Source organism: Corvus kubaryi, unplaced genomic scaffold (assembly GCF_017639235.1).
Source record: "Corvus kubaryi isolate FWS band 111438036 unplaced genomic scaffold, C.kubaryi_AGA036_p1.0 69, whole genome shotgun sequence".
Lineage (NCBI taxonomy): Eukaryota > Metazoa > Chordata > Aves > Passeriformes > Corvidae > Corvus > Corvus kubaryi.
This window is the reverse complement of record NW_024582057.1, coordinates 6,209,014-6,223,713: the sequence shown is the minus strand read 5'-3', so window position 1 is coordinate 6,223,713 and position 14,700 is coordinate 6,209,014. Positions and strand designations below refer to the sequence as shown.

The following is a 14,700-nucleotide window of genomic DNA, read 5'->3' as shown; positions in this document are numbered from 1 at the left end:
TCCATGGAGTCCAGCATTGGACAAGTTCATCAAGGAGAAATCTGGTGATGATTTCATAAACAGAAACTACCTCTGCTCTGGAAGTCCCAGAGCTGCAAATTTTCAGAAAATTGAAGTATATTCAAGGCTATTATTATTTCATACTTTATTCTTATACTTTTCCTTATGCATCTACTATTTATCGCCATCAGAAAAATGGTATTAGATTAGATGATCTTTTGATCTGACTTAATATAGCTGTCCTTTTGGTCTTTTCTGCTTTTATGGTGTGTTGAGATTATTTTTTTCTTCTCCCCTGGAGCTCTTGGCTAAAGAATGCCCAGCCCTCTGGGAGCAGTGCACGTGCACCTTGCTCATTGCATGGGGCTGCTTAATGCAGTCAGGCTCTTCAGAGACTTCAGCTGTCAAAATCTTTCCAATACTTGACAGCAGACTTCACAGAGGGTTTATAGAGATTTGAGATTTGATCAAATTTGTGCTAAAGGCGTATATCTAGTATGTTCTTCCCACTTTCCAACTTTTGCACTAGAGCATAAAATGTGGGGCATATAATCAACGAATAACTGTGAGATTCTTTTATTAGAACCAGAAAACCACATTTTCTCTCAAAAATATTTAGCCCTTTTTGCTTTAAAACTATTAGTGAGACACAGATTCTTGCCCTGAAAAATTATTTCAGTACAATTACTTAATTAATTAATTGAAAAAAGGTGATGAGCAAATGAAAAATAAAGTCTCATACTGGAAGGTGTTGGACAGGTTTAATATCATATGTCACATATACCAATACTTTGAGTTATGCTGGTTTATAAACCATACAAGTTAGTCTGGACTTTCAGGGCTCACAGTCTGTAGAACGGTGCAGTTTAAATCCCATTTAGTTTAGCAAGCAAGATGCAGAACTGGGGTGAAGAAGCTGCAGAAGGAAAACAAAATAAAATAACAGGTTTATAAGCTTTTGCTGTTTATGACTGTCCAATACCTTGAATCATGTTCGGGTTCAGATTCATCAGGTAGAGCTACAGAGAGATACTCCCATGTTAGTTCTATGTAATAATTTCCTGGGAACTGGGTTGAGGGAAGGAGAGGAGACTTCATGAACACTCTGAAGCCATTTTTGGAGACTACATACTGTTGAGAGATTGGACACTTTGCAGGCTACCCAGAGGCAGCAAACACAAACCAACTTTACCATGAAGAATCCCTGGTCTGGTCAGCCAGCCCACAACCCACAGGTTCACAGCTCCCCAGACTGCTGACCAGGCAACAGGAGGTGGAGCAACAGAGCAGTGATGCAGGTATGACAGCCACACTACATGACACAGTGTCATTGGGAATCAGACTTTGTCACAGCTGCAGATTGTGAAACTTCTTACTGCTCACACACCCCAGTGGAGTCCTGTAGTCTAGGGTTAAGTTCCTGCCTCTTTGAGAGGGATTCTGTGTTTATAGCATACAAGAATGCTAGTAATAAATTTCTCCTAGTCCTCCTCTTTGCAGTGCCAGCCTAGTATTTGGTGGGAACTATTTCTTAATTGGTATTAATGTAGTGTAGATCCCATTAGGATTATGATTTGATGTGAGGCCAGAAATGCAAGTAAACTAGTGACTACATGATGCAAGTAATATTTTCTGGGTAGCCGAGAAAAAGGCAAATAAAGTATCCATATCTGATGTAATTTATTCAAACATTTTTCACTGGGAAATATGTCTTGATGTGCAGTCACTGTGGCCTAATCTAGCCTGTTTCTTGTGAAATACTGCTGAAACAAACGATGGTTGGATCAGGTTCATGTAGGCAAACAGGTTGCAGAACCCAGCACAGTTATAAACTCTTTATAACAGAAAAGAATATCAGCTGTGTGGAGAAAAAAAAAGATCTTATTTTAATTTTGTGGGTTTTTTTGGTTCTGATAACAGATAAAACAAAAAAAAAAGAACTTGTTTTGTAAAATACAGTAGTGCCCTACTGAGGTATATACAAAATTAAGGGAAAACCAGTCATTCAGTTAGTTCAGTTCTCTTTTCCTTCTACCTCTGGATCCCAGTTTCCAATTTCAAAGGAGCTCATTTTGGTCCATGAACCAAATAGAATTTGGACATGATACCATATTGGAATAAGCCTTTGTGACAAAGAGGTATTCAAAGCTCAGTGAAGTGAGAAGTATATTAGAACTGGTATATCCAACATATCCATGTGCATTCCTGAGATATATATCTATATATTTTTTATTATTAATACTAATAAAGGCAGGGCACGGGTGCAGCAGGCCTTAGTTTCTGTCTTTGGGGACTTTCATCTTTAATATAGTCTCTTAAAAATACATGCATTGCTACATTTTTCATTACCCTTAATTTTTTCATCAATCACGTTAATTTATACAGGGGGCACTTAATAATAGCTAATTAACACTTATGACTTTTTAAATTAAAAGACCTTTGGAGAGATTACTGCTGATTGCGAAAAGGTTTTTGTTCCTCCTATTAAAAAGAGAAAGAGAGAGAGACTGAAGATGTGGCTCGGGCATATGAGGGGAACTTCTCTCTTGCTTCACTGATCACACAACAAATGAAAACAGCAAAGGCCTGTGCAAAGGCAATACTGCTATTAGCCTACAGTTCTGAAAGGTGCCTTTATTTTAACTGATTATTAAGCAGCATATATCTTATTCAGAGTGACCTTTAAATAGCTGAAAATTAAATTATAATTTACTGGGGAGATATCTAAACCCATGTAGCTATTTTTACCAAAAAACCCCCATGATGTCATACAATGTCCTGAAAATATATTTTTTTTATTACCAAATGAAGTGAAGAGAGAAAAAGCATTAAATTTTGACAGTGAGAAGGCTCTCGTGGATTGAAATAATATTTTTTAATAGCCCCCTGTTATTACAGTGAGAAATAGCCCATGTTTAGTTTTTGACTGCAATCACTTTTGGATATATCAGGGAGCTGTTGGGATTCACACCACTTTCTTTTTCTAGTAACAACATTATGATTCCTTCCTTTTAATAAACAAATGTGTTCCTCAAAATTGAGTCTATGTGCTAAACACTTCCAGTGTTCTCCAAGTCTCAATGATCTGGCCAGAAAACTTTCTTTTAAAGCATCAGTGAGGACTTTTTGTTCTTTTCTGTGGTTGCTATTGTCACTGTTATAATAACTATTACTATAATAATACTGATATTTTAAGATGGTGATGGTGACGATGATGATGCTGCTGCTGCTGCTGATTATATCCCACCAATAGGTGTCTTCATTCTCTGACAGAGCCCACAGAAACACTCAGTATCTGTAACATCTGTAAGATCCTACCTCAGTCTGGTGATGAGAAGAGGGAATCCAGTCTAGAAGGACAATATTCTATCCCTGAGGTAACCTCTGACCACCTCCCTTGCAATGGCCTCCCTTCTGCAGCCCAGGGCCTGAGGGAAGGCTGTCTGACACACCCAGTGCTTCCTCCCAGATTCACCCAAGGTCATGAAGCTTTTACTCTTTACAGGTGAGCATATCTGGCTCATATCAGTAGCAAATACTGCTTTATGAATATCTTTTCTAGACAAGATGAAGGCAGGCTCATGCAGTATAAAAAGACCAACATCATCCCTGTTTGGGAGCTGCTCATTCTTTTTTAGGCACATAGCAAAATGTGCCACCTTGGTGATGGCAGCAGTCTGTAGGCCACATCTCACAGGAGGGCCTGTGTTTCACACGGCCTCCCTATCATGAATTTAAATCACATAGGACAGTGTGCTGCTGCACGTCAGACTCAATAAACATTGAAGACAATTGAAGTGACCTCAGTTGCTCCTTGTAAGGCTTCCCCTCCAGACCCTTCACCATCTTTGTAGCCCTCCTTTGGACCCTATTAATAGCTTTATATCCTTTTATATTGTGGCACCCAAAACTGCCCCCAGCACTCGAGGTGAGGCCACCCCAGTGCAGAGCAGAGTGGGACAATCCCCTCCCTTGCCTGGCTGGTGATGCTGTGCCTGATGCCCCCCAGGACACGGCTGCCCCTCCTGGCTGCCAGGGCACTGCTGGCTCATGTTCAACTTGCCATCAACCAGAACCCCCAGGTCCCTGTCCATGGGGCTGCTCTCCAGCCTCTCATTCCCCAGTCTGTCTGTACATCCAGGGTTGCCCCATCCCAGGTGCAGAACCCTTGTTGAATTTCATACAGCTGGTGATTGCCCATCTCTAATTTGTCGAGGTGTCTTTGCAGGATCTTTCTGCCCTCAAGGAAGTCGACAGTTCCTCCAATTTAGCGTTATCTGCAAACTTAGTATTTCTTCAAGTCCCGCATCCAAGTTGTTTATGAAGACATGGAAGAGCACAGGGCCAAGGATGGAGCCCTGCAGAACCCCACTAGGGACCGTGCTACACAAGGTGATATCTCAGCTCTCTCACAGCTCCAAACTGGAGAAAGAAGCCAGCCAACAGAAGTGCCATTTCAGAACACTGCATGCCTGTTCTCCCCTTTCAGTCAAGATTTTCTGCAGTAAAGGAATACTGAGTCACCAAAAAAACTATGGAAAATTGCTCTCAGATGCCAAGACAGTATTAGAACTGGGGCAGCAGGAATCAGCAGCAGTGTTACCAAAGGCAATATGTACCCCCCTAGCTGAGTGATGGGACTTGAAATGCAGTGAGGGCATTTGCTCACTTCTCATCTAAGGAAGGAGGCCAGCCTGTATCAGGAATCAAAGCAGTGTAACAGGAGAAACTCCTGTGAGTGGGTAGCAAGGCAGTGCAGCATGGCTCTGAAATTGTCTAACATCTCGATGAACTGGAGCAGAATTTACATATAAATGATGTCAAACAGACATATTCTCTGTAATGCTTTGCAAGTAACCACCTCAATATTATTCATTTTGATATGATTCCATGCTGTGAAAACATGCATGAGCCGGAAGAGTTTTACTGTGTTCTACAGGCTAGAAAAAACAATTATAAATAAAACCAAAAAGCAAATAGTCATTATTATATATTGGCAATTTACTTGATAATGGCCCACATAGTTACAACCAGCATCCCTTATGTCAGAATTTCATGCTACAAGTGCTCTCACTGGCTTAAAATAGAACTGCTGTGGTATACTGTGTTGAATTACCAAGTAACTGAATAATAATAATTAAAAAAGAATTTGAAAAAACTAAGCTTCAATTTACAATGATTTGCAATTGAACACTGAAATTTTTAAATCTTTCAGAGTCTTTAATCCACATTTCCAGAAGGTTCCTGATTTTTTCTCTCCCTACAAACAGACAAACATTTTTGCATCATTATCAGTAACCGCACCAGTGATTCATACTTACTTTACTCTCCAGAAAGCCTCAAATGCTCTGCAGATTGAAGTGTATGAAATTCTGATCTTGCATATAACAACAGGCAGTGGAAACATCATCTGTAAAGATCAGGAAGAGGGACATATGTTTAATCTCTTGATTTTCTGCCGAGAGAAAGGTTATAGCAATACTTAACACTACTTGAGACAACAAAAATGCAAGGGAAGATGGAATTCACAGTAATTGGTAGTGTGCTCTCAGAGAATGGATTTTTTTCCCCATACACTCTTTATAAGTAAAGAGTAAAATCACTTTACCAGCTAATTCATCTCTCTACTTAGCTGTTCAACAATTTACAATCATCATCCATTGTCTTTTATATGACAGCAATAGACATGGTGAAACCTCTGGTGGATTTCATTAAGTCTTTGGCAAGTCTTCCCTATTTGGGATTAAATCTCTTTGTCTCTTTTTGGGAAATGGGTGGACATTTAAGGTTTATAGCGAGCAGACAGTTAAGCTTCAGGGCCTTAAACTACATGTATGCTCAAAGTGGAGTTTCTCAGAAGGCTTGGCTGTTTTCCCTGGAGATTTAACATCTGTTTGATCTCTACTGGAAGACTACCCACTGTGAGATCCCCTTAACTGAAGATGTCCCCAGCATTTATATGCTGCTTCTGGGACTTTGTGAACTGCCTTGTCCCCAGGAAGCACTGCTATCATGGCAGTGCATAAATCAGAACTGGAACTTTGATGTAAATGGGGCTGAATCCATTAATTGCTTTAAGAGTCTTTGTGATTTGCATTGTCCCAGAGGACATGCAGTTATAGTGATTCAAAGATCATACCACGCTTTGATGTTGCCAGGGCTGGATTCATTATTGCCTGAAATTGTAAGAACAAAGCTTTACATGGACACTGGAAATTAGCTGGGAGCCAATGCAAGGATGGGATCCATGTTATTTCCTTCTCGAGGCTTAATGAGCCTTGGAAGACCCCAGTGCTTCCTTGGTACACAGGAGTTTAGTTTCTCTTCTGGATTTCTGTAGCCTGGTTTGCGAAGTTTCAGGCTAACAGCCTGTGCAAGAGTCTGCCTTACTGCACACACGAGGTAGCTTCTCTGAACATCTTTTAATTGTAAAAGTCACCTTTCAGCTCTGTGCTTAGAGTCTTCAAAAGCTGTAAAGATATCTTTGCTCATGGATAGGTCCTTGAACTCCAGAGCCCAAGTCCCATTGTTCAGAAATTGTAATCATACTTCAGAGCCCAAAGTTGCAGTGTATGTACAAATTTTAGTCTAGCTCTGTGGGCCAGAAAGACAAGTCTATTACTTTCCCAGGATGAAGTTAATTCATTATACTGTGTAGAAAGCTAACACACATGTAAGAAAGAATTCAGATTCATTTTGTAGTCTGCACAGAAATAATTTTAAAATATACACATAGAATTGATAAATGGGCAACAAAATAACAGTAATGAAATCAATAATAATAATAGTAATTAGCAATTCCTTTCCATTTTCTAGACCAAGCAAGGAAGAGTTAAAACAGTTTGTACCAATTATTGACTACAAGATCTGCAAATGATTGCATAAAATTTCCAAAATATGCCTGCAAGCTTCTATTATTGATGTTGTGCCCCAGGACATGCACATATGGATTTAATTGTCTAAAGCGTTTTATTAATTAAATTGCTATGATTTACCTCTCCCATGTTAGCATTTACAGTTTATGAAACAGCTCGTAATTAGGAAATGACTATACTGATGTTGCTTGTTTACTTTGCAAGCAATATATAATAGTGCCACATTCCTCTTTTTAAACCCACTCTCCCAGGCTACCTTTTTTTTCTAGCCCGATTAATAGGCAACTGCTGCTGGTGCGTTAAATTGCTTTTTGGATATGCCAGGGCTACTGCTGCTGTTGGAGTGCACAGCAGCATCCTTCTTCCCAGACTGGAAGCTTCATCCAGAGCTCAATGGAGTTAACGGACCTCTTCCATTGGTGTGTTTTGGATCTGACCCAACAAGCAAAAATTAGTCATTTTTTTTTTCCCTAAATAGAGTATCATGTTGATTGTGGAACATCCAGAATACTCTAACCAGACACATACCACTTTATTTGCAGAGACAAGGTTTTGTGTTTTCTTTACTGACTCTCAGAAAGATTTTCTAAAATACTTACGAATAGATGCCCTGAAGTTGCACAATTGAATTTATCCAAATGAAAGACAGGCTGTAAGTTTAATGTGGAAGAGTATTTGCAAATGACTAGATCAAAGATGCATCAAAGGTTACTTAGCTGATGAAACAATCCATCTCTGTCTGAAAGTTAGTATTACTAAATCTATAATTTAATTCTACAGTCTCAAATTCTGTACATTTTTTTACTTATTTGGAGAATGCAGACACTACATAAATGGCCCATATGTATATATGGAGGAAGAGGGAGAGGAATGGAGTGTTATTACAGCAGGCAGTTGGACTTGATGATTGTTGTGGGTCCCTTCCAAATGAAATTTCTATTTTATTATAGTCTAGTCTAGTCTATGTTGCAAGAACAGAATGGAAGAGAGTAAAACTTTCCACAAAAAGTCACTTGCTAGCTTATATAAATATTCCTACTCTGTTTTCATTCTCCTACTCTTCACACTGGGATAAGATCTGACATAGGCATGGCCTCTTGCACTCCCATAAATTCCAAAAGCCTTTACAATCCTTGCTGAGGCCAAACAACTCAGTACTCTGCTCTCATCTACTGAGTTCAGGGATAGTAGGGACAGGCATAAAGCAATTGATGGCATTAATTCAACTTAAATATGTGCTGGCTCATTTGTGATGCAAGCTAAAACCTACCTGCACCTTTGGTTGAAAGTTGCATTTAAAATCAGATATTTTGCAAAGGAAAAATGATATGAGGGATAAGAACAAACAGGACTTGAGATGTTCACATAAAAACTGGTGCTTTCCTCTGAAAGGGAATTTAATCCTTCATATGAAACAAAAGTCTTGCTCTTCTTAAGACTTCATGTTATTAGTCTAGCAGTGCAGTAGATATCTGGGTAGTGTCACATCTTGGATTCCCCTGCCAATGAAGTGCTTAATAGAGGCCTTTCACCAGACACCAGAGGAAAAAGTGATCTTTTAACTAGCTACTGTCATTGTTCTTAGCAGACTCGGACTGTTTTAGTGGTTTTGGTAAAACATGAGGTTCTCAGAAATTATTGCTGCCCCTGTGGCTTACTGAGCATTTGGTGTGTAGTGAGTTATATTTCAAAGTGGTGAACTAATAAAGGAGCTCTCTACACGTAAATGTTCTTTTGTGAGAGATCATTAAATGGGATTTACTGACACTGTTGCCTTGACTTTTGATTCTCTTTGATGAATGAGTGAGGTCATGTTCATCTTCAGTTGGGCTAATAAGTTAGTTTCTTCCTCCTTCTTTGCTATCTATGTAACAGGAATGGAAAATTTCTGTGATCAAGTAATGCACTAGAAGAGAGTTAAAATCAGATAAAAAGGGAGCTTTCATGTGGAGTCTTATGTAATGTCCCTCATTTAATGTCTCAAAATGTTCATCAAAGCAGTTCTGCTTAGTCCTATGAAGCCTGCTAAGAAGGCAACAACACCTTTGAAAACCAGATCCTCATTGTAGATACAAAAAACCTGAGAATGTTGACCAAAATACCACTGATCCCTCAGGGGCAGACTCTCATGTGACACAAATATTCCTTATTCCAGGCCAAGTTTTTCAAACATTAACGAATTAGTTTCATGCTGGTTTACTACTGTAAGAACACTGGTAGTCTTATTGGTACATTCACAGTTAAGAAAATAAAGAGTAATTTCATAGGAGTCAGGATATATCCTCCTGCATAAAACCGGTGGCAGAAAAATAAAAAGTCTAATCTTTTTCTGCTGTTTCCAAAGTTGCCATGGACTAAGGATATGGACATACCCATGACTTATCTATCCTTAGGAAAAGTAACAGGGTGGTTATTATCCTACACTTGCAGAAGAACCCAAGCCACACTGATTCAGTGTTATCTGGTCAGACCCTCATTCCTCTTTGATTGATGGAGAGTGGCAGGAAGGTGATTTAGAGGAGAAGCCTGATCTGGGTCTAGGTTGTTGCTGTAGAGCCCAGGAAAACTCTCCTGTGTACAGGAACTGGGTACAGGCCATGCTCTCTGTCAGCTCTTCACTCCATGTGAAAATCAGCTGTGCATATCTACTTGATGCTCTGGTTTTCCTGAGGGTAAACATATGAATGAAAGCCAAAGAGTCCCATCACATCTCACAGGGGTCCTTACCCGTAGCTACTGCTGCCTCTTGGCGGAATCTCTCTTTTCCCATCCGCTACTGAGAAAGCCTAGAAAGATATACTGGAAAGCTCAACTTCCTGCTCTTGGGGTGGCAAAGTTTGCTTTCCCCGCAGCTGGGAAGCTTTGGGTGGACTGTACCTAAATCATGACACAGGCTGTTCCCTTTGTGAATGCTAATGCACCTCCTTCGCCATCACGTACATGCTTCAGGCACCTCACACCTTCACAAGGTGATTTCATTAAGATTCCAATTAAAAGCCTGCGAAGAAATATCTCTGTTGCTCTTTTCCCTGTAAATACTGTAACTTTGGTTTGCCACTGGAATTTCAAAGCCTGTATCTGTGCAATTAAAGTACCAATTAACTGCTTTTCAGTTTCATTTTCTCATTCTGTTCTGGGTAAACTCCCTTACTATAGCTAATAATAATAAAAATGAACTAATCAGAAAAAAAAAAGAAGAAATGCATGAAATCCTCAAAGATATGATCTAACCTTTATGGGACTCAGAAAACCACTTAGCACCAGCACTTGTTATAATGTTTAGCTCCATGAGGGCAGCAGCGGTATACCTACTAGCGTAATGTTTTTGCCTCTTTATAATATTAATTGATTGAATTTAAAATGGCAACATCAGTGTCAGCATGACATCTTCAAATCCCTACCACGATTTTCAGTGTGTGTACAGAGCATTTCTGGCTGGAGCAGCATGTGGACAGCCTCCGGCTGGTGCAGAGCTCTGCTTGAGCTCTGTGCTTGGCTGCTGGAAGCCCTGAAGTGTTTTCCCCTTATAGAACAACTCACCTTTGCTATAATGGACAATGTAGCAAGCCACAAGTGCTGCATATGGGTAATGCTGCTGTGCACTCCTGCACCCTGTTGAAGCTGTTTGCTTCTAAACTAAAAATGACACAGGAAAATTAATCTAGTACATACAAAAAGAAGACAGTTTTTAAAGGCATGCATACATATCTTGCCACCAAACGATTTTTTTCAACAATAAAATGTCATTCCTAACTGAGGGCTTGGTGCAAAGCCCAAGAAAATCAAGGAGAGTAGTTTCTGCTTATTTCTTCTGGTTATGGATAAAGTCTTTCAAGCAGATATTTTTTTCTCTCATCCATAACTCACGTAAGTGATGTGTAGAATCCCTGATGCAAAAAAATTGTGCTTTGTAAGAAATAAGGAGCAGGAGTTTTTCCTTGCCTTGTCACATCTAAAATATACCTGAAGCTGTGAAGTACTGCATATTACTGTGGCCATAAATGTAAAAAGATCTCATATGCAGGACCAGATGTTCAGAAATTCTCAGTTTGCACAGAAGGACCAAACTATGTAGCCAGAGCCGTGAGACCAGTCCTCGGATGACATCAGTTGCAGCAGTCCTCTGGTGGCCTTAGGGCAGGATATGATGGCTGTGGATCCATCCCATGGCTTCTAGTGGCCATCACCACATTAGTCCATATTGACTATGGTCTCTTTTCTAAGCCACAGATAAAGGTTGTCATTTCAGGTGCCCAGAAACAGAAGCTAAGCCCTTTTTTTTGAGCCTTCACTTGAAAATTTAGCCTCCTATATGCCTCTGCCAAGTAGCTGTGAATAAATGCTACATTAACAGGGAGATTCCAGAACAAGTGGAAGCCACACTTGGCACCCAGGAAAAGATAAATCTATGTCATTTTCCTCTTCCATTTTATCTCTTGCGACAATATTCATTGGCCCCAAGTGACATATTTTATGATGGCCTTTTTTTTATTAAGCACTAAGCAAAACCTGTATTTCTCCAGAGCACTAAGGGGCCACCAGTGTGAATCTGTCATTATCATGCTAAAGAGTTCTGCTCCAAGAATAGTGTGACCTGTTCGTTTGTATGTTACTAGATCTTGTGTCTAGAAAGATTGGAAGGCAGTCTTCCACCAGGCACAGGCTGCTCCTGAGAACAATGGACAGGGCTGCTGTGTAATAACAACAACAACAATAATAATATAATCAGTACCTTTCCCCTTCTATAGCACCTTTCATCCAAACCACTCCAAGCACCCTGAAAATTAATTAGGCCTGACAGCAATTCTGGTACATCGCATTCCCAAAAATCTGTTGTGGGATCTGAGAGACTGTAGATGGGAAAAGAGTGAGATTTTCCCTGAACTCCAAGGGAAGTCAATGGGAGAGCTGTGGACAGAAGCTGGAGTCCTGATTCATACTTCCCTGAAGTCAGATTATAAGGCAACTTTGTCTAAGAACACAGTGAGTTTAGAAGACAGAGAAAGAAATCTCTCAGAAATAAAATACCCTTATCAGTTATTAATTTTCAGTCTGGGGTCCTGAAATCAGCTTCTGTATAAATACATAAATAAAAGTTCCCTGCTTTTCAGTGACACTGAGCATACACAGCTAGATCTCAGTTTAAGTCTAGACATCTCAGTATGAATTTAAGTATCTTGTTGAAAGCATCTGGGATTCAAACTGGTGGCAATTTGGCATCATAGGTAATGGAAACTGAATATTTTCTTGATGTACAATTGATCTGTCTGTTTGTATTGTGGTTAAGGTGTAACATGTCTGTGTTAGAGTAATAGAACCATCTCACAGGACCAGGTTATGCTGCAAAGCTATTCGGCTGACAGGGAGATAGAGTGATGAGAGCTCCAAGTCCCGTGCAGCTTCAGTGGCATCACCTGAGGGCAGGAGAGACAAAAGTCTGTGGAAGCACTGGGAAGTTTTCCTCATACACACCCAGAAACCCCAATCCTTCTATAAGCACAAATTCATCTCCATTTTGTGTGGTTACATCTCTCCCGTATCTTATCCCTTACAGGGATATACAAGTGAACTCCAATCAGCAATATTGAATACTTTTGAAATAAACTCAAAAGACTCACTGCAGAGAATGGAAAAGGTTGTCTCTGCTTTTTACCCCAGTCTCCTTGTCATGTAGATAGAATTAAGGGGAAGGATCAAATCAATTGCTCTTCCTCACTGGGTCCAGATTTAAAAATACACCTCCTCAGGAAAGCTGTGAATTGCACATTCCCAGCTCACTACTTGCTCTAGGCAGTTTTTCATATCACACAAACAGTGTAAATGGGCTGAATTAAATGTAGTAGGGCAGGGCAGGGCTGGAAAGTTAAAGTTTTGCTCTGTCCCCAGATTTTCATACTTTGCAACTCAAGATATCTTTGATTCTCCTTGTCGGTCATTCACGGGGACTGATAAACAGAACAAAGTAGGTGCTTCTGTATAGCAGATAAAGTCACACCTTTAATCAGGGGGAGAGTGTGTGGCTCAGCTTTGTACCTGTGCTCATTTGTGCACTTGCTGTTGTGCTGACAGTGGATGCAGAGCAGACCATGAAACCAACAGCATCTTTGCCCTGAAGAGCACTTAATCTGAGTGACAAGGAGAAACAAGTCATACATAGAGTTATTTTGCCATAGGAATAAGGCAGTTTCATCTGGCCAATTACAAGGACGTGTATTTAAATGAAGAATTTAGAGGAAAAGACTAATTGCTTTACTGAAATAATGGCAGGTACCTGGGAAGAGATGCATAAAAAAGACTAAAAATGATTCATTAGGCAGGAATCAGAAGGGACCTCAAACACACACCAAGGGTTTTCTTGCTGCATTCAGATGAAGCCAGAAGTTGGCACTGTGTAACTAGGAGATTTTTTTTAGAATTCAGGTGGAAAGTGTCTAAAACTGCTGTATAATCTGCACTTCTGGCTCTCATCCATGCCATGGTCTGGCCACATTATGTAGAAACTCCTCCTGTTTTTCTTCAAGGATTTCCTATTTTATGCTAAGGATTAATGCTGTCTGTCACTCAACAATATATCAGATGACCTAATTTACCCAGCAAGGTAAATGTCAGACAATAACCAGAAATACCATTTGATAAAGTAACAGCAGAGTCTAATAACAGGGTTTGTATAAAAAAAAAAAAAAAGGAACACTGGGTAATTTCCATTTGATTCCTTTTAAGCCTGGAATGGGTTGAAGTTTACTTGATTTCAAGGAGGTAAATCACCTAAATCATACTCTGTCTGTGGGGATTGAAATCCATGATAGAGGGAAAGTTTTGAAAACCTGAGAGATGTGACAGAAAAAATGAAGCATAACAATAAAAAAAAAATGAAAAAAGAAAAAAGAAAAATCAAGCAGAATGGAGGAGACCAAAAAGAGCAAAACTGAGAGAGAACACATTTTGGAGAGGCTTTCAGTAAATGAATTTTTTTGGGTGCATCTTTGCTTCCATACAGGTTCATGTGTTACAGAGTTCATTCAGGCTAATTGAACCTAGAACATTTTCAAAGGTTATTTTGCTAATTACTATATTCAGAGCTTCCCATCAGCCATGCAAGGCTATGCCACTTTAGGCCACTTGATGTATCTCAGCCTACTGGTAAAACTAGCAATAAAATTTACTTAACTGATAGAGTCATATCAAAACCAGCAATATACTGCTAATTGCCACAATCCAATTTAGAAGTGACAAATCAGCTAAGGAAAAGTTAGCATCAGCCCTTGAAAGCATTTATGACCTTCTTCCGAAGGGCAACGACAGAGATTTTGGTAAAAGAGCTAATGTGAGTTAGATTAGGGTTACAAGTTGCTCTGGGAATTACCTGTCAGCTAGAAGTAGAAGAAATGATGTCTATTTTACTAAAGTCCAGAGAGGCAAATTTTGTTGCAGGTTGTGTGAAACTGTTTCCCTAGGTATATTTTAATTTGAAAAACAAATGTTATTACATTTTTACATTATTTACAAAGCATATAATTATGTAGCCAGGTTCCCATCTTGTTTAAGAGGGCAAAAAAGCCTCCAAAAGCCCATGCATGTCATGAGTTCCAGTCTCAAAGGGTGACATAGGAGCACAGTATGTGGGGGTGGAAAAAAAAAAAAAAGGAAAAAACAGAGAATGTTTAACATTCAGAATTTGTCCACAGCCAATAATTTATTGGAACTCATCTGTAACAAGGTCTGGCACTGATTTATAAGTTGATTTGAAAAATAAATAAAAGTGATAGAAACCTGCATTTGGTTTTAATGATAGACTGTTGCAGCATGAAAAGTAAGGTTATGAAAC

General features: G+C 39.5%; 1 protein-coding gene across 1 annotated transcript in view; it reads right to left on the bottom strand.

Moving 5' to 3' along the window:
- Window positions 1–747: 747 nt before the first annotated feature.
- The window catches only part of SLC35B3 (solute carrier family 35 member B3), a 47,207-nt gene continuing 33,254 nt past the window's right edge, over window positions 748–14,700 (bottom strand). Inside the window, exons 10-11 of the transcript XR_006019674.1 lie at window positions 5,322–5,410; window positions 748–916 (exon numbers count right to left, since the gene is read on the bottom strand). The gene's annotated coding sequence lies outside the window, so the exon portion shown is untranslated. The remainder of the gene's footprint in view (window positions 917–5,321; window positions 5,411–14,700) is intronic.